At 42.2% G+C, this 20,690-nt stretch overlaps 1 long non-coding RNA gene across 5 annotated transcripts in view; it reads right to left on the bottom strand.

The window, feature by feature from the left end:
• The window catches only part of LOC100739840 (E3 ubiquitin-protein ligase ZNRF1), a 112,050-nt gene that overhangs the window by 59,672 nt on the left and 31,688 nt on the right, over positions 1-20,690 (bottom strand). The gene's annotated exons all lie outside the window — the stretch shown is intronic.

Here is a 20,690-nt window from a genome sequence, read left to right on the forward strand (position 1 = left end):
CCACCAGCAGAGCAAGAAAAGCCGCTCCTGAGCTCTGCAGCCGGAGGCCAGCCCCGCCGACTAGGTTGGCAACGAGCTCACAGTCAAAAATTGCAAAACCAGGGGAAACCATCCATCCAGGGCAGGAATCTGAAAACAGCAGGTCTGACAGATCCTGCAAATAAGTATCATATCTAAAATTTAACTTTTTTGTTTCTTTTTAGGGCCCCACCAGAGACATTATGGAGGTTCCCAGGCTAGGGGTTGAATCAGAGTTGCAGCTGGTGGCCTGAACCACAGCCACAGCAACACCGGATCGGAGCCACATCTGCTACATAGGCTGCAGCTTGCAGCGACACCGGATCCTTAATCCACCGAGAAAGGCCACGGATCAAACCCTCATCCTCAGGGAGGCTATCGGTTTCTTAACCTGCTGAGCCACAATGGGAACGCCTACAACTTAGCTTTTAAATGGTTCAGAAAAAATTATACAGAAGAGAGGTAAGGGACTGAGAGGGAAGAGAGCTCAAATACAGACAAAATGTGATTAACTGACTGGGTCTAGGCGAGGGAAACAGTGTTTATTGTCCTACTCTTTCTTTCTGTAGGATTGAACTTTTTCAAAATACCAAACTAGGATAAAGAAAAAATACATTTTACACACTTATAAACATAAAAACCAATGAATGTTTCAAGGCAATTAAACACAGCAATGAGTGTGGGAGTTAAAAAAGGAGGAGAAAGCATTGGAAGCACTCAATGAATGATTGACTATGGTTCCCATCCAAGTAACTCAGAGAAAGAAGGAAGTCCCCAGGAGAGCCTCTGAGGGAGAGTTAGTTCGTGTATTTCAGGGGATCTCATTTCCATACTACTTAAAACAGAGCAGATAAGAGTATGCATTTGTACTGGATCGTCTAAGGAAACGAAATTGCCAACTTCACCAAAAGATCTCAAGAATATTTTCACTAAACGTTCTACAGCCATGAATCCTGAATACTAAATTAGAATAAGCCTTTTTTTTTTTTTTGTCTTTTTTTAGGGCCGCACCGACGGCATATGGAGGTTTCCAGGCTAGGGGTCAAATGGGAACTATAGCCACCAGCCACAACCACAGCAACGTGGGATCTGAGCCCCATCTGCAACCTACGCCACAGTTCATGGCAACGCTGGATCTTTAACCCGCTGAGAGAGGGCAGGGATCGAAGCCTCAACCTCATGGTTCTTAGTCGGGTTCCTTAACCACTGAGCCACAACGGGAACCCCAGTTTTTTTTTTTTTTTTTTGTCTTTTGTTGTTGTTGTTGTTGTTGTTGCTATTTCTTGGGCCGATCCCACGGCATATGGAGGTTCCCAGGCCAGGGGTTGAATCGGAGCTGCAGCCACTGGCCTACGCCAGAGCCATAGCAACTCGGGATCCGAGCCGCATCTGCAACCTACACCACAGCTCACAGCAACGCCGGATCGTTAACCCACTGAGCAAGGGCAGGGACCGAACCCGCAACCTCATGGTTCCTAGTTGGATTCGTTAACCACTGCGCCACGACGGGAACTCCTAATCTTTTTTTTTTTTTTTTTTTTTTTTTGTCTTTTGTTGTTGTTGTTGCTATTCCAGTTTCTTATATTAGTATCAAAAGACTGGGAGAATGAAACAAGGAAAGGAGGTTAAAAAAAATAATTCCTCAATGGATTAAAGCAGAATCTATGGGAAATTTAAAATGTAAATACTAGGGAGTTCCTGTTGTGGCTCAGTGGTAACAAACCCAACTAGAATCCATGAAGATGTGGGTTTGATCCCTGGCCCTGCTCAGTGGGATAAGGATCTAGCATTGCCATGAGCTGCAGTGTAGGTTGCAGACACAGCTTGGATCTGGCGTTGCTGTGGATCTGGTGTTGCTGTGGCTGTGGCACAGGCTGGCAGGTGCAGCTCCAGTTCTCATCTCCTAGCCTGGGAACTTTCATATGATGCAGGTGTGGCCCTAAAAAAAAGAAAAAAAAAAAAAAAAGCATATACTAGAATAGGCAAATCCATACAGACAGGAAATAGATTGCCTAGTGTTAGAAGACTCGGGGGGGTGGGGGGAACAGATGTAGAGGGTGTGGAGTTTCTTTCTGTCTGGGGTAAATGGATGTTGGTAATGGTTATGCAATTCTGAGTATACTAAAAGAACTGTGTTTTAAATGGATGAATTATATGTTGTATCTCAGTAAAACTGCACAAAACAAGGAAAGGAGGTTAAAAAATAATTTTAACAAAATATACATAAACTAGGAAATAAAAATAATGGAAAATCATCACTGAGAATGTCCAACTCAAAAACCTAAGAAAGCATGGAAGCAACCTAAATGCCCATCAATAGAGGAGTAGATCAAGAAGATGTCGTACATATACACAATGGAATACTATGCAGCTATTAAAAGGAAAGAAATAACGGCATTTGCAGCAACATGGATGGACCTAGAAATTATCATGCTGAGTGAAGACACCAATGTCATATGCTATCACCTACATACGGAATCTAAAAAAAGGACACAATGAACTTCTTTGCAGAACAGAGACTGACTCAAAGACTTTGAAAAACTTAGGGTTTTCGAAGGAGACAGGTTGGGGGTGGGGGGGGGCTGGGGGTTTGGGATGGAAATGCTGCAAAACTGGGTTGTGATGATCACTGTACAACTATAAATAAATTCACTTCAAAAAAAAAAAAAAAAGGAAAGAACTATGGAGCAAACCCAAAAAGAGGGGAAGGGAGGACAAATGGCCCCAAAACACAGCAACCAGCAGAAAATAAGTTAATTAAAAGGATGGTGGCAGTGGACTGGAAGCTAAGCTTCTAGGGATAAGGCCAAACACTACACCACAAACTGAACTGAGGAGGAGCCTTCCACCTTGGGGACACTTGAGAAAAACCATCGCACCATCCCGATGCCATTTACACACTAGAATTTGACCCTGTCAACATGCCACCTCCACGGCCTCAAGTTGCTCTTTCCAAATTAGCCTCTGGACAGGGCCCAGGTCATCTCTCTGGACCCTGCTGTGAGGGAGGCCAGGTAGTAAAAGTTTTCTGAGCTCTAATTTACAAAGACCTTCTCTAACCCAGAGAAAGGCATCCACAAAGCCACAGCAAAGATTGCTTTTGATGCTGAAACTTTGAGCATTTTCTTTAAAAATCCCTCTGGTCAGGAACAAGTCAAGGATGCCCACCAAAAGTGCTTTAATTGAGTGGTGCATGAGATGGCTGGGCCAGCACAGTGTGAGACGCCGAACTGTGTCCCTCCAAGTTCCTGTGTCGAAGTCTGAACCCCCAGGAACCCAGAATGGGACTGTATTTGGAGATGGGCCTCTTAAAGAGGTAATTAAGGTTAAATTGGAACATCCTAATCCAACCTGACTGGTGTTCATGTAAGTAGAGATTAGAGGAGCTCCTGTCGTGGCTCAGACGTAACGAACCAGACTAGTATCCATGAGGACTCAGGTTCGATCCCTGGCCCCACTTAGTGGGTTAAGGATCCGGCGTTGCCGTGAGCTGTGGTGTAGGTCAGAGATGTGGCTTGGATCCCTCGTTTCTGTGGCTGTGGTGTAGGCCGGCAGCTACAGCTCCGATTCATCTCCTAGCCTGGGAACTTCCATGTGCTGCTGGTGCAGCCCTAAAAAGACAAAAACAAAAAGAAAAGAAGAAGTAGCGATTAGGACACACACACACACAGAAGACTGTGTAAAAAACAAAACACAAAAAAAGGAAAAACTCTCTGAGGTCCAGATAAACACAAACATTAAATTCTAAGGGGCTCGTGGTGTTTTACGAAGTCCCACAACACTGTTCTCTACTACCTGCACACACATGCCTTTTGGGGGACCCTAAGCTCACTCCCACATGACTGCTACTCCAGCAGGAAGGTGAAAACCAGCAAAGCGATTGATTTAATTCCCAAGACACTTAATTTTGAGTCAGAATAAAAACCAACTTTAGGCAGTGTCCCTGCCTCATCTGAAAGGTGTCAGAGCTACACTCTCCACCTGGGAGTACTCAGTGAGCTCATTAAAGACAAGACTCAGCGGAGTCGAAAGAGCAACGCGGGCCTACAGGCACAGGGACGATGTCAAAGTCAAGTTAGGATCACACTAGGGATCCCCTGGATGAAACCAGGGATGGATAATGCCACAGAATCTTTATTGCTACGTTCAAAAAGAAATCTTGGGTCCAGTAAACTGCACTGGCCCCCCTACGCTTATTAGCAGTTATCTTCCCCACTCAGCCTAGGACAATGACCCAAGCTTTGACTTCCCAGCCTTTTCCTAAGGGGGAAAAAAGCCACACACACACACACACAGTCAAGAGTACCTAACAAAAAAACGAATGCAAAGGGCAGGGAGAGTTCATGTGTTTAATTTTAGGTCAGTTACCAGGTTTTTCTTGAGCCCTGGCCAAGGTTATTCTGGTACTGGCATGGGGGATGTATTCTGCATGGGTGTGGATTAGATTAAAAGCAAACAAACAAACAAAACTCTCACAAGAACAAGTCCCTAACCGGATACATGAGGCCATGACACAAGCACCACCCATCCATCCATCCAGGACACCTGCCAGGAGGTTCTGCTAAAGGTTTCCCACAGTTCAGAAAGGGACAGGGAGGCGGCTAAAAGAATCACTATTTCAAATCTTCTGCCCCTGCCTCCTTCAGGTGGAAGCATTAAACAATGCTTGAGAAAAGAATTCCCACTTTCAAGAAGCCCATGGGTGATAAAGACCCAGCTTAAGATCCCCTTGAAGAATAAAATACTAGGTAACAGATGAGGTGCTTAAAATATTATGTTACTCTATTTATAAGTATGTCACTCTTGGTTCATCTATTACATATGCAGCCCTTTTTCTCCCAAGGGAAAACAGAATGCCCATCAAACAGTTTAATTAAAAATATACCCTGGATCCTTGTAAAAACAGCGGCCACAAAGTGAGTCAACACGACAAGGGGGCCTGGAAGCCAAGTACTCTCTCTGTTCTTTACCCAGCAAGGTTGACAGCTAAACCACCACGAGCGATTCCTAAGGATTAAATTAGGAAAGTCAAGATCTGGGTTTTAAAATATCCAGCAAAGGCAGCTCCGGGCATACAGGCAGATTCTTCGGAGAACGGCACTCTATTCAACCCCGCGATCTCCCCATCTCTCAGGTGCTCCCCTTCTATAGTCATGTGTGTACTTTAACTACACACCGTCACTCGGGCCAGAGCGCAAGCTCCATGAAGGCAAGAGTCATGTTTGGTCCATTTCTGCACATTTGACGTATGGCATAGACTCAAATGCTCAATAAGTATCAGCTGGGTCCAAGGAAGTCCGGCCCCAAGAGACCTAGTGAAAAAGAACTGCAGTGGAAGGCAGCCTGTTCAAAAGAAACACACATTTAAAATGTTAAAAGATGAACAGCCACCCTGTGCAAGAGAGAAAATGTTCCTCTAAGTCAACCTGGGGAAGAAGGAAGTCCCGGAGCTTCCTCATGCAAGCTTCCGAAAAGATAAAAGCATGCCTGGTTTGAGTGATAATGTGTGAGAGGCTTAGACAAGAACAGGTGAAAAAAACATCTGATAAAAGCAATCAAGCATGAAGCTGCTGAGAACTCAATGAAGAGGGAACCAGGCTTGGCCAGGCTGCTTCAAACTCATGGCCACAAAGACGGCTTGAAAATAAGGAAGACTCACAAAGAACAGAGAGGACAAAGGCAGCGTCCTGAGCGGATGCTTTATGGGAGATGCTCTCTTCAATTAAGTATTCACGGAGTGCCAAGCGCTGGTGAGCCGTGGAGGTAAAGGGACATGCCTCCGTCATCACGGCTCTGGGGTTGGCCTCGGTGTGTGTTCTCATTAGCTGTTTCACCCTCTCTACTCCTAACCTGGAGAAAGGCCGGTACATCAAGTGTCTCTCGGGAACCATTTATTTTCACCTCTCAAAGAGCAGTGAGTCAGTGTCAGTTTCTTTCTGAAAAGTTCCTCTCTGAAGACTCCTGAATGAAAACTATCAGGATTCAAAAACATAACCAGGAGTTCCCATCTGGCTCAGTGGAAACAAACCTGACTAGCATCCATGAGGACTCGGGTTCAATCTCTGGCCCTGCTCAGTGAGTTAAGGATCCGGCGTTGCCATCTGCTGTGGTGTAGGTCGCAGACATGGCTGGGATCCTGAATTGCTGTGGCTGTGGTGTAGCCTGGCAGCTACAGCTCGGATTTGATCCCTAGACTGGGAGCCTCCATTTACCATGGGTGTGGCCCTAAAAAGACCAAAAAAAAAAAAAAAAAAAAAACAAAAAAAACCCATTGTGTAGAAACTGACAGGCTGATCCTAAATATTCAGATGGGAATAAAAGGACCTAGTATACCAAAACAATTTTGAAAAAGAAGAATAAATTTTGTCTTTTTTTCTTTTTTTAAAGGCTGTGAGTAACCAAGACAGTAATAGAAGTATAAATCAATGGGACAGAACTGAGTCCAGAAATAATCTTTTACATTTACGGCCAGCAGAGTTTGCCAAGGGAATTTTCAGTGGAGGAGAGAATGGTCTTTTCAACAAATGGTGCTAAAACAACTGAATCTACAAGTGTTTTTTTTCCAAGGAACTTATCAGACCCTTACCTCACACCATACCGCCAAAATAAATCAAAATGGAACATAAACATACATACGAGCTAAAACTACAAAACTTCTAGATGAAAACACAGGAGAGTATCTCTGTGACCTTGAACTAGACAAAGATCTTTTTACATATGACACCAAAGTGTGATCGATCAAACAAAAACACTGAAAAACTGGACTCGACCAAAATTTAAAACATTTGCTCTTTAAAAGACACTACAGGAATTCCCTGGTGGCCTAGTGGGTAAAGGATCCTGCACTGTCACTATGGTTTGGGTTTATGCCACTGGTGTAGGTTTGATCCCTGGCCTGGGGAACTTCCGCATGCTACAGGCATGAACAAGGAGGAAAAAAAAAAAAAAAAAAAAGGCACCATATGAAAAAGCCAGATGCTGGGAGCAGACACTGGGAGAAAATACTCTCAAATCACATATCTGATAAAGACTTATCTGGAAAACATAGGGAAATTTTACAACTCAGTAAGATATCAGTCAACTCAATAAAAAAAAAAGAGATGGGCAAAGATACGAGTAGACATTTCACCAAAGAGAATACATGAATTGCTATAAAGCACACGATAAAAGGCTCAACATCATTAGTCCCTAGGGAAATGCAAATTAAAACCACAATGAGATACCACTACCCACCTACCAGAAGAGCTATAAATTTGTAAAACTGACAATACCAGGTGTTTTGAGGATACGACACATTTGGAACCCCAACCCATTGCTGAACTGAACAGCCACTTTGAAAAAGTCTGTCGGCTTCTTAGAAGGTTAAACATAGACCTGCCATATGGAAATATGTTTACACAAAAATGTGTACATGGAGTTCCCGTCGTGGCACGGTGGTTAACGAATCCGACTAGGAACCATGAGGTTGTGGGTTCGATTCCTGGTCTTGCTCAGGGAGTTAAGGATCCGGTGTTGCCATGAGCTGTGGTGTAGGTTGCAGATGCGGGGCTCAGATCCCGCATTACTGAGGCTGTGGTATAGGCCTGTGGCTACAGCTCCTATTAGACCCCTAGCCTGGGAACCTCCATATGCCACAGGAGCGGCTCTACAAAAGGCAAAAAGACAAAAAAAACAAAACGAAACAAAACAAAAACGTGTACATGAATGTTCAGAGTAGTATCATTCATAATTGCCTGAAACTGAAAACAACCCAAACATCTAGTAACTGGGTGAAGGGGAGGAGAAATGTGGTAAATTCATACAACAGAATACTATTTAGCAATAAAAAGGAACAACACTCTCAACATGGATGAACCTAAAAGAAGGAAGCCAAATGTAAACTTTGTATGCGGAGTTCATGCTGGGGCACAGCGGGTTACTGATCTGGCTTGTCTCTGTGGTGGTGGAGGTTCAATCCCCGACCTGGAGCAGTGGGCTGAAGAATCAGCGCTATCGCAGCTGTAGATTGGATTTGATCCCTGGCCCAGGAACTTTCACGTGCTGAGGGTGCAGCCAAAAAAGAAAAAGAAAAAAAAAAAACTTCATATTGTATAATTTCATTGATAAGAAATGAAATTTCCCATCGTGGCTCAGTGGTAACAAACCATGAGGATAGAGGTTCAGTCCCTGGCCTTGACAGGTGGATTAAGGGTGAGCTGTGGTGTAGGTCACAGATGCGGCTCAGATCCCAAGGTGCCGTGGCTGTGGCATAGGCCAGAAGCTGCAGCTCTGATTCGAGCCCTGGCCTGGGAACTTCCATATGCTGCAGGAGCAGCCCTAAAAAAAACTCCCAAAAAAGGAAAGAAAAAAAATTCCAGAAAATACAAATCCAGAACAGCCGATTAGTGGATCTAGGGGTGGGAGCAGGAATTGACTACAAACAGATCTGTAACCTTTAGCGGGGTGGAAGTGTTATAGAATTAGATTTTAGTGACAGTTGTACAACTAAGTTCACTCAAAAAAATCACTGAACTGTACACTTACAACAAATGAATGTTATGGTATATAAATCACACCTCAGCTTTAAACAAACACACAAGAACCAATCACCTACATTATTTGGGATGTCTCTAACTAGAGGTTCCGTTACACAGTGAAAATCTTTGGGGATACTTTCTAGTAGAAATAAAGCTTTCAGGCAGAGAACTAAGAAAGAGATTTCTAACAGTGCTTCTCCACCTGTAGCACATGTAAGAATCACCTGGAAAACCTGTTAAAACACAAACACCCCAGACATGGATTCAAAAGGTCTGGGATGAAGCCCATTAATTTGCATTTCTAGGAAACTTCCAGAACACTCAGTAAAAACACAGATTCCAAAGTCCCACCAGAGATCCATTACATAGACTCTTTAGGAAAGGCAGACCTGAGAATCTACGCCTATTGTAGGTATAGCCTATTATTACAGGTATACCCGTCCCTCAGTACCCACAGGGGACTGATTCCGGGCCACCCTCTCCCACCCCTCATGGATTCCAAAGCCCGTGGATGCCCAAGTCCCTTATATAACACGGCATGCTTGGTATATAGCCTCAGCACATCCTCCCGTGGACTTAAATCATCTCTAGATACTTATCATACTAAGACAATGTAAATGCTAGGTAAATAGTTGCCAGTGAGTGGAAAGCTCACGTTTTGCTTTTTGGAACTTTCTGGAATTTTTCTCCGGATATTTTCAATCGGCAGTTGGTTGACTGCAGGGATGTGGAACTCACCGATAAAGAGGGCCAAGAGATAGGGAAAACTTCACACGTGATCTCAAGGTTCAACACTCCATGAGCTATAACATTCTCACATACCACGAACTCCAATGACGCAAGTAGTTTCAACAGTAAAATCTGTGGGATTCCCATCCTGATGCAGCGGAAACAAATCCAACTAGGAATCATGAAGTTGCAGGTTTGATCCCTGGCCTCGCTCAATGGGTTAAGGATCCAGCATTGCTGTGGCTGTGGTGTAGGCTGGCAGCTGTAGCTCAGATTAGACCCCTAGCCTGGGAAATCTCCATATGCAGCGGGTGTGGCCCTAGAAAGCAAAAAAAAAAAAAAAAAAAGTGAAAGTAAAATCTGTGTGTTCCTATTTTGAAAATGACAAAGTAAATGCCATATTTTAAACGGTTTAAAATTAGAAAGGTTCTGGAGTTCCCGTCGTGGCGCAGTGGTTAACGAATCCGACTAGGAACCATGAGGTTGCGGGTTCGGTCCCTGCCCTTGCTCAGTGGGTTAACGATCCGGCGTTGCTGTGAGCTGTGGTGTAGGTTGCAGACGCGGCTTGGATCCCGCGTTGCTGTGGCTCTGGCATAGGCCAGTGGCTACAGCTCCGATTCGATCCCTAGCCTGGGAATCTCCATATGCCACGAGAGCGGCCCAAAGAAATAGCAAAAAGACAACAACAACAACAACAAAAAAAATTAGAAAGGTTCTGCCTTAGGCCTTTCTAAATAAAGTAATTTGCAGGGAAGGAAACTGTGTTTATTCAAAGTATTCTAAACATGATTCCCCATCAAAAGTTTTCTCCTTTAAAAATGTTCAGGCCATTTTTCAGGTTCAATCTAATTTTGATTTTAATCACATGTTTTTCTGAACTCTGAACAGGGATGGGTAATTGCCTGATCTACAGGATGACAATTCTGACTGCTATACGTAGCATTTAGCAGCAGTGGTGCCAATTTTAATGGTTCAACTCAGTAACCGTTGGGGAGTAAAAAAAAGCTCTTCTACCACAGAAGACACAAAGATTAGTTCATACCAGAATTCACCATACTTGTTACTATTATAAAAACAACAGTAGTCAACATTAGTGTATGCAGGAACAGATGGGGAAAATTTTTACAAGGTGGAACTGTATTCTAGAAAAAAATGTAACACTCCAACTATTTCCAATTGCTCTTATCAGCATGGTTCAAAGGAGTGGGAGTGGGCTAGCACACTGAATGCCACAAGTCAGAAAGAGCTGGACAGAGCACACACGGACTCCCCTAAAAGCACCGCACCTCACCTCACCTCACTCACCCTTCAGATTCGCACCGAAAGGCCTGGGGTGGGGCTCAGGCTCTCTAAATAAAGGATCTGATGACAGATTATGTTTCTAAAGACCATCACAACAATACTGTCTCACGGGCTCCTCTGCCACGTTCCCCCTTCCCAGGCAAGATTCCTGTGCTGACCCACCAGATTGCGGAGGAAACGACACGCAACTTCCGAGGCTTGAGCCCTCAGAGAACTGCAGCTCTGCCTTCGGTGCTTGGAGGGCTTGCTTTAGGAATCCAGCTGCCGTGAAATGAAACCCAAGCTAGACGAGTGGAGAGAAAGCCACATGGACAAGAAGAGGTCCCTGCCTCCCAGGCGCGCCCACCACGGTGGCCACTGTGAGTGAAGCCACCCTCCCCCGCTAGACGACCTCAGGAGATGCCCCACCGCGGCCCCACAGAGAAGAACCACCCAGCTGAGCCCTGCCCCGACTGCCGAGCCCCAGAACTATGAGCAACTATAAAATGGCTGTGGTCCACTACACTTTGGAGAGGTTTTGTTATGTAACAAGAGAAAGCAAAAATAGGTTTCAAGTCTGCTCTCAGACCTTCTCCTGCGTAAATGATGTGCAGACTGTAGGCAACACGTAGGGACTTGGACTCTACACCCAGGGGTGGGAGAAGCCTGAAATCTTGCTACTGGGAGGAAGAAAATAAACCAAATCCAATCTGCTTCACAGACTCTGGTCACATTTGTTGGCAGAAAGTTTTGCTGCTTTTCAAATTTTATACTAAAAAATCAAGTTGGGAGTTCCCGTCGTGGCTTATCAGTTAACGAACCCGACTAGGATCCATGAGGATGCGGGCTGGATCCCTGGCCTCGCTCAGTTAGTTAGGGATCCAGCATTGCCGTGAGCTGGTCACAGCCGTGGCATTGCAGTGGCTGTGGTGTAGGTCAGCGGCTACAGCTCTGATTAGACCCTTAGCCTGGGAACCTCCACATGCCACAGGTGTGGCCCTAAAAAGAAAAGAAAAAAAAAAATCAAGTCACATGAACTTTTTTTTTTGTCATGCCCACGGCATGTGGAAATTCCCAGGACAGGGATGGACCCCACACCACAACAGCAGCCCCAGCCACAGCCATGACAATGCTAGATCCTTACCACACTATGCCACGAAGAACTCTAAGTCACATGAATGTTTTATATTTTTTTCTCAAGACCAAACCAAGCAGAGATGTTCCATTACACACCTACCCATTAATATGGTTCCATTCACATTAAGAGCTTGCTAAAAGAGAAGGAACAAAAGATCCTGAAGACAGAGATTTCTATAGAATCATCATCTGCTCTTTCCTCTACATACCAGCACCTTTGGTCAATTTTATAAGAGGGAGGAGAATTTAAACCAATCACATCTAAAATAACGCCCTTCACAAAGGCTGCAAAAGTAGATGCAGGGGTCAGGCAGATTCAAGTTTTGGCTTTGTCATTTCCCATCTATAAGATGGGAAGTTTGGAAGTGAACAAACACTCGAGAAATGTCAAGTTCATATTCCCTTCACTCTTCCTTCCCAAATCAGTGCAACTGAACCTACTAAGTTAAGTATCGCAGAGCCCAAGGATTTTCTTCACCGTACTCTAAGCAGACACAGTAAAGAAACTGAGTCACGTGTGGCTCAGCTCTCGGTGTCAGGGGATTTAAACATAAGTATCCACGTATACTGAATAAATCTTACTCAACCAAGTACCATACAGGTAAGGTACCTTTTAAGTGTTTTTAATTTCAACATCTGAGAAAGAAAAAGAGTGAAGTTACCTCCATATTTCTGGACAGGTTGTCCAAAATTCTTTGGATGACAGAGCAGATAATTTAGCTGCCAGAGAACAGGCTGTGCTTGTCTAGAGATGGATCCTTAAAAGGAAAAGTGATGAGTTCTGGGCCTAAAGCAGCTATGCAAGTCTTCATGATCCCACCTCCCAACTGAGAGCTGGCTGGTGAACACTTTAGTGCTGGGAACTAACAAGTTACTGAGTTTAACCACCCAGAGAGAAGGCGGCTTTGACTGAAACAGGGCAAACGGTCTTCATATTCAGAAGGATGCTGGTAGGCAGAGAAGCCTGGTTCTGCTAGGGTTTAGGAGGCCGAAGACTGCCAACATGATCCCTCCTGGTTCTCATGCAAGGTAGTCAGTTGACTCTCCTACTCTGGCATCAAACTGAAAATGGCAGCCTCCTATTAATTACAGCCCAGTCTTCACCTGATTCTGTTACACTGAAATTTCCTTCGCTCTTTAAGCACAAAACCAGAAGATCATGAGATCACTAATACGTGGAATCTAACAGAAATGATACAATAGAACTTACGAAACAGAAACAGACTCAACGATTTCAAAACAAAACTTAGGATTACCAAAAGGGAAACGTGGGGGGTGGGGGGGCGGGGGGTGGGGGTGGAATACACACACAACTATGTATAGACTAGATGGGAGGAGTTCCTGCTGCGGTGCAGTGAGATACAGATCCCACGTTGCTGCTGCTGTGGCATAAGTTGAGGCTCCATTCGGATTTGATCCCTGGCCCAGGAACTTCCATATAATTTGGGTGTAGCCAAAAACAGAAAAAAAAAAAAAAAAAAAGAATAGATGGGAAACAGGGACCTACTGTGTAGCATAGGGAAATTTACTCAGTACTAACTGGTAATCTATAAGGTGAAAGAATCTCAAAAGGAATGGATATGTAGATGTATTTACTGATTTACATTTTGCTGCATGCCTGAAATTAACACAACTTTGTGAGTCAACTGCATTCCAATAAAATTTAAAAACACACACACACAGAAAAATGAGACTATATGTGCTCTTCAGGTCTCAATATAATTTGCTCAAATCCTATAATGCCTGCTATATGAACTGTGAAAACTTTTTTTTTTCCCCGTCTTTTTCTAGGGCCGCACCCTCAGCATATGGAGGTCCTCAGGCTAGGGGTCGAATCGGAGCCGTAGCTACCAGCCTATGCCAGAACCACAACAACGCTGGATCTGAGCTGCGTCTGCAACCTACACCACAGCTCACGGCAGCATCGGATCCTTAACCCACTGAGTGAGGCCAGGGATCGAACCTACAACCTCATGGTTCCTAGTCAGATTTGTTAACCACTGAGCCACAATGGGAACTCCCCTGAACTGCAAAATCTGAATTTTAATATTTAGGGCCTATCTAAATCACTTACCCTCTCTCTTGCAGTTACAGTGGTTGAACTTGAGACAGCGATAAAGGAAGCAAATAAATGGAAGAATACTATTGCAAGGTGCTTACCCTACACATGAAGGTAACTTAAAAATGCATAATGTAAAACCCAGAGCAACCACTGAAAAAAAATAAGCTGAAGAGGTAAAAAACTAGTAAGTCCATAGTGGAGATAAAACAGAAATAAATTATCCTAGCCCAAATGAACTAAAGGAAAGAGGAAAAAAAAAGAACAAGGAGACAAAATGAAAAAAAAAAAAAAAAAAAAAGCAAGATGGTCACCTTAAACCTAATCATATTGATAACTGCAATAAATGAAAATATTCCAGTCAAAAGGCAAAAATAAGTCAGTTTTAAAAAAGCAACACAAAATTATATGCTTTCTCGAAACGATTTTAAATAAGAAGACACAGACATGTTAATAGAAAAAGATCATCCAAACATCAAAAGAAAGCTGGAGTGGCTAAAATTATTGCTGGAGATTTTAACACTCTGTCCTCTATGATTCATAAAAGAAGCAGACAGAAAATCAGTATAGTTACAGAAGATCTGAAAAACACTATCAACTAAATTGACCAAACTGACATTTACAAAAATCCACTCAAGAGCAGCAGAAAACACATTCTTCTCAAAAGCATGTTAAATGTTCAGCAAACTAAACAGCTTCTGAGTTACAAAACAAGTATCAAAAATTTAAGAGGATTCAAGTCATACAAAATATGTTCTCTGATCACAACAAAATTAAACTAAAAGCCAACACCATAAAGATATACAGAAAATCCCTAAATATCTGGCAATTAAATATGACACTTTTAATAACCATAAGTTGAAGGGGGAAAAAAATACCAAAAAATTAGAAAATATATTGAAATGAATGAAAATAAAACCACAGTATATGAATTTATGGAATGCATAATATTTTTAAAAAGCTATATAAAACAGTGTTTATAGAGACATTTATGGTTTAAATACTTATATTAGAAAAGAAGAAAGGAGTCCGCTGGTGGCACAGCAAGTTAAGGATCTCACTTTGTCACTTCTGTGGCTCTGGTCACAGCTGTGGCCCAGGTTTGATCCCCGGGCCCTGGAACTTCTGCATGCCACAGGCACAGCCAAAAAAAAGGAAAGAAAAGAAGGTCTAAAAAAATCAATGATCTAAGCTTCAACCTTTGGAAACTAGGAAAAGGGCAAATTAAACTGAAAGAAGGAAGAAATAAAAAGCAGAAATCAACAAAATAGAAGACAGAAAAAAGACTGAATTGAGGAAAATAAAAGCTGCTTCATTAAAACAATAGAAGTGATAAATCCCTAGCCAGACTAATCAGAAAAAAAGGCCCAAATTTCCAATGTCAGGAAGGCCTAAATAGCCTACAGCGACTAAAAGTCTAAGGAAATATTATGAACAACTTTTGGGCAATTAATTTAAAAACTTAGATGAAATGGACAAACTATGTGAAAAAGACAAACTACTAAAGCTTATTTGATAAGAAGTAAATAACTTGAATAGCCCTATACCTGCTGAAGATAATAAAATTTTAGTTAAACTTTGCAACAAAGAAAACTCCAGGCCTAGAAGTCTTTACTAGCGAATTCTATCAAATATTTAAGAAAGAAAGAAAAAAAATACTATACAACATCATCCAGGAAATAGCACCGGAACTCCTGCTGTGGCACGTGATCGCTGGGACACAGGTTCTATTCCCACCCTGGCACAGTGGGTTAAGGATCCAGTGAGGCCGTAGCTGCAGCTTAGTTCACCAGTGCGGCTCGGATCTAATCCCTGGCCTGGAAGCTCCATGTGCTACCGGGACAGTGGGGGGGGGGGGGGGGGGGGGGGGGTAAAAAAAAAAAAAAGTAAAGAAAAAAAACACTTCCCAAATCAATGTATGAGGCCAACATTACTGGCACCAAAACAAGACAAAAATATTACTTGAAAATTACAAACACTCCTTATGAACATGAAAGTAAAAATCCTTACCAACATTTTAACAAACTGAGGTCATGAAAGTATAAAAAGAATAACAAATCATGACCAATTGGATTAGTTAACTCTTAGAAATCAATATAATAACTATAAGCAAATTAAGAACAGAAGGAAACTATGGAACAGCTAGCATCATATTTAATAATGGAACAATGAATGGCTTCCTCCTAAGATTCAGGAACAAAGCTAAAATGTCTGTCTTTGCACAGCAAAGGAAACCATAAAAAAAGCCAAAAAGACAAGCTACAGAACAAAGAAAAGAGTTTCAAATGATGCAACTGACAAGGGCTTAATCTCTAAAATATACAAACAATTTATATAACTCAATAGCAAAAAAAACCAACAATCCAATGGAAAAATGGGCAGAAGACTTGAATAGACATTTCTCCAAAGAAGATATACAGATGGCCAATAAGCACATGAAAAAATGCTCAACATCACGAATTACTAGAGAAATGCAAATCAAAACTACTACGATGTACCATCTCACACCACTCAGCATAGCCATCATTAATAAGTCCACAAATAACAAACAATGGAGAGGGTGTGGAGAAAAGGGAACCCTCCTACACTGTTGGTGGGAATGTAAATTGGTACAACCCCTATGGAAAACATTATGGAGGCACCTCAGAAAACTAAATATAGAACCACCATATGACCCAGCAATCCCACTCTTGGGCATACATCCAGACAAAACTTTCCTTGAGAAAGATACATGCACCTGTATGTTCACTGCAGCACTATTCACAATAGCTTAGACATGGAAACAACTTAAATGTCCATCGACAGATGAATGGATTAAGAAGATGTGGTACACATACACAGTGGACTACTACTCAGTCAAAAAAGAGAACAAAATAATGCCATTTGCTGCAACATGGATGGAACTAGAGACTCTCATACTAGGGGAAGTTAAGTCAGAAAGAGAAAGACAAACACCACATGATATCACTTATATATGGAATCTAATATATGGCACAAATAAACCTTTCCACAGAAAAGAAATTCATAGACATGGAAAACAGACTTATGGTTGCCAAGGATGGGGGGAGTAGGATGGACTGGGAATCTGGGGTTAATAGATGCAAACTAGTCCATCTGGAATGGATAAGCAATGAGATTCTGCTGTATAGCACTGGGAACTGTATCTAGTCACTTGTGATGGAGCATAATAATGTGAGAAAAAGAATATATATGTATGTATGACTGGGTCACTTTGCTGTACAATAGAAAATTGACAGGAACACAAAACCAACTATAATGGAAAAAATAAAAATCATTAAAAAAAAAGAACATGATGGAAGATAGAATAAGAAAAAGAATATATATATATATGTATGGCTCATAAATACACACATATACTGTACAGCAGAAACTGATGAAATACTGTAAATCAACAATACTTTAATAAGAACAAAATTGGTATATATTAAAAAAAGATGTCTGTCTCACTACCTTTTTTTTTTTTTTTTTTTTTTTTTTTTGTCTTTTGTCCTTTGTCCTTTTAGGGCCACACTAGGGGCATATGGAGGCTCCCAGGCTAGGGGTCGAATCGGAGCTGTTGCTGCCGGCCTATGCCAGAGCCACAGCACGCCAGATCCAAGCTGCATCTGTGAACTACAACACAGCTCACGGCAACGCCAGATCCCTAAACCACTAAATGAGGCCAGGGATCGAACCCACAACCTCATGGTTCCTAGTTGGATTCGTTTCTGCTGCGCCACCACGGGAACACCTGTCTCACACTTCTATTCAACATTGTATTGGAGATCCTAGCCAGTGCAATGAAGTTAGGCATACAGATTTGAAAAAAGTACTAAAGCTGTCTCAGATTGTGTAATTATGTGTGAAGAAAGTTCTATGGACTACATGAAGCTACCAGAACCAACAAGTTAACTTAGCAAGGCCGTACGATATAAAATCAACATACAAAAAATCAACTGTATTTATTTATAAACCAATGAACCATAGGAAAATGAAGTTAAAAGAACCCTCAACATATATGACACCAAAAGAACAGGCAACAAAAACAGAATTTTTTTTTAATTTAAATCTTGATGTGGTAAATTAGACCACATCAAGATTTAACACTTCTGTGCATCCAAGGACAAAACAGAATAAAAAATAAAACCTACAGAATGGGAGAAAGTATCTGCAAATTGTTTATGGCATAAGGGGTTAATATACAGAAAATATAAAGAACATCTATAACAACAAAGAATAAACTTTTTTTTTTTTTTTTTTGGCTTTTTAGGGCCGCACTCGTGGCATATGGAGGTTCCCAGGCTAGTGGTCAATTTGGAGCCACAGGTGCGGGCCTACGCGACAGCCACAGCAACATCAGATCTGGGCCACGTCTGTGGCCTACACCATAGCTCACGGCAATACCGGATCCTTCACCCACTGAGCAAGGCCAGGGATGGAACCTGTGTCCTCATGGATGCTAGTCAGATTCGTTAACCGCTGAGCCATGATGGGAACTCCCCAAATAACCCAATTTAAAAATGGACAAAGGTAGTTTCTGCTGTGGTGCAGCGGATTAATGATCTAGCTTGTCTCTGTGGCATTGCTGGTTTAATCCCCAGCCAGGTGCAGTGGGTTAAGGATCTAGAATTGCTGCAGCTATGGCACAGGTCACAGATGGGGCTCAGATTCAAACTTTTGGCCTGGGAACTTCCATATGCCAAGGCAGCAGCCAAAAATGAAAAAGAAAAGGACAAAGGACTTTTTTTGTTCAGCTACACCCATGACAGGTGGATCAGACCTACACCATCGCCCACGGCAACACCAGATACTTAACCTACTGAGCAAAGCCAGGGATTGAACCCTCATCCCTGTGATACTAATCAGGTTCTCAACCTGCTGAGCCACAACAGGAACTCCTATACTACATCTTTATCTGTTAAGTAGAGTTTTCCATGATAATTCAATAGGGGAAAGCACAGTCCTGTTTCCTAGCTGAAACAACTAGGCGGAAAAATGAACTATGAAAGCAAAGACAAAGCCTGTACATCAAAAACAACAAAACACAGCAGAAAAAAAATCAAGGAGATCTAAAAAAATTGGAAAGCTACCCCATGTTCATGTACTAGAAGACTTTAATATGAAGATATCTACATTTCCTAAATTGATCTAGAGATTCAGTGCAATCTCTCAAAATCCCAAATGCCTTTTTCACGGAAATGGATAAGCTGATCCTAAAATACAAACGAAATTTCAAACAACCTCAGACAGCAAAACCATCTTGAAAAAGAAGAACAAAGTTAAAGGACTCATACTTCCTGACCTCAAAATTAACCACATGGAGTCCCTGTCATGGCTCAGTGGTTAACGAACCCAACTAGCATCCATAGGATGCAGGTTTGATCCTTGGCCTCTCTCACTGGGTGAAGGATCAGGTGTTGCCATGAGCTGTGGTGTAGGTTGAAGACGCGGCTGGGATCCCATGTTGCTATGGCTGTGGCGTAGATCAGCAGCCACAGCTCCAACTGGACTCCCTAGCCTGGGAACCTCCAAATGCCTCAGGTGTGGCCCTAAAAAGACAAAATACCAAAAAAAAAAAAAAAAATTAACTACAAAGTTATAGTAATCAAGATAGTATAAGCAGAAGGACAAACATATAGACCAATGGAAGAGAACTCAGAGTACAGAAATAAACCCATATACCTGTTGGGTCAACTGACAAGGATCCCAAGACCATTCAATAGAAAAGGATTGTATTTTCAATAAATGATGCTGTGACAACTGGATAACCCCATGGAAAAAAAAACAAAGTTGGACCCCTTACCTCACACCATAGATAAAATTTAACTCAAGGTGTTCAAAGACCTAAGTGTAAGAACTAAAACTATAAAACTCTTAGAAGTAAACACAGGTGGGAGTTTCCACTGTGGTTCAGCAGGTTAAGAATCTGACTGGTATCCATAAGGGTGCAGGTTTGATCCCTGGCCTCACTCAGTGGGTTAAGGATCCGGCACTGCTGCAAGCTGCAGTGGAAATCAATGATGCAGCTCAGATCTGATGTTGCTGTGACTGTGGGGTAGGCTGGTAGCTGCAGCTGCAAATGAAACACTAACCTGGTAGCTTCCATATGCCACAGGTGTGGCTCTAAAAAGCAAAAGGAAAAAAAAATAGTAAACCACAGATGTAAATCTTTCTGAGTTTGAATTAGGCAACAATTTCTTAGAAGTACAAGAAATAAAAGAAAAAACAAATTGGCCTTCATGAAAATTAAAGACTTTTGGAGTTCCCGTTGTGTTGCAATGGGATCTCTGCAGTGCCAGGACACAGGTTTGATCCCCAGCCAGGCACAGTGGATTAAAGGATCTGGCGTTGCCGCAGCTGCAGCATAGGATCTGATCCCTGCTCAGGAACTCCATATGCCATGGGGTGGCCAAAAAGGAAAAAAAAATTAAAACTTTTGTGCTTCAAGAAAATGAAAAAGCAGGAGTTCCCTGGTGCAGCAGGTTAAGGATTCTGTGGTGTCCCTGCAGTGGCTCTGGTTTAATTCCTGGCCTGGCAACTTCCACATGCCACTGGTACAGCCAAAAAAAAATAAAAAGAAAAGAAAAGAAAAGGAAAAAGCAACAGAATGGGTAAATTTTTGCAAGTATCTGCTAAGAGATTAGGATCCAAAATATTGACAGAAATCTTACAACTCAACAGCAAAAAGACAAACAACCCAAATAAATCATCAAAGGACTTGAAAAGACATTTCTCAGAAAAAGATACATGAAAGACCAACAAGTGAGAAAGATGCCCAACATCCTTAGGAAAATGCAAATCAAAACCACAATGAGATAGCACTTCACAACCACTAAGATGGGTATTATCAAAAAAAAAAAAAAATCAAAACACAAAAACAAACAGAAACAGATAGTAAGTACTGGAGAGGATGCAGAGAAATTAGAACCCTCATATACCGAGGGTAGGAA

This window comes from Sus scrofa, chromosome 6, assembly GCF_054392235.1.
Source record: "Sus scrofa isolate SSC_HxYL_T2T_F1_AM1 chromosome 6, Sscrofa_HxYL_maternal_Yorkshire_Landrace_v2.0, whole genome shotgun sequence".
NCBI lineage: Eukaryota > Metazoa > Chordata > Mammalia > Artiodactyla > Suidae > Sus > Sus scrofa.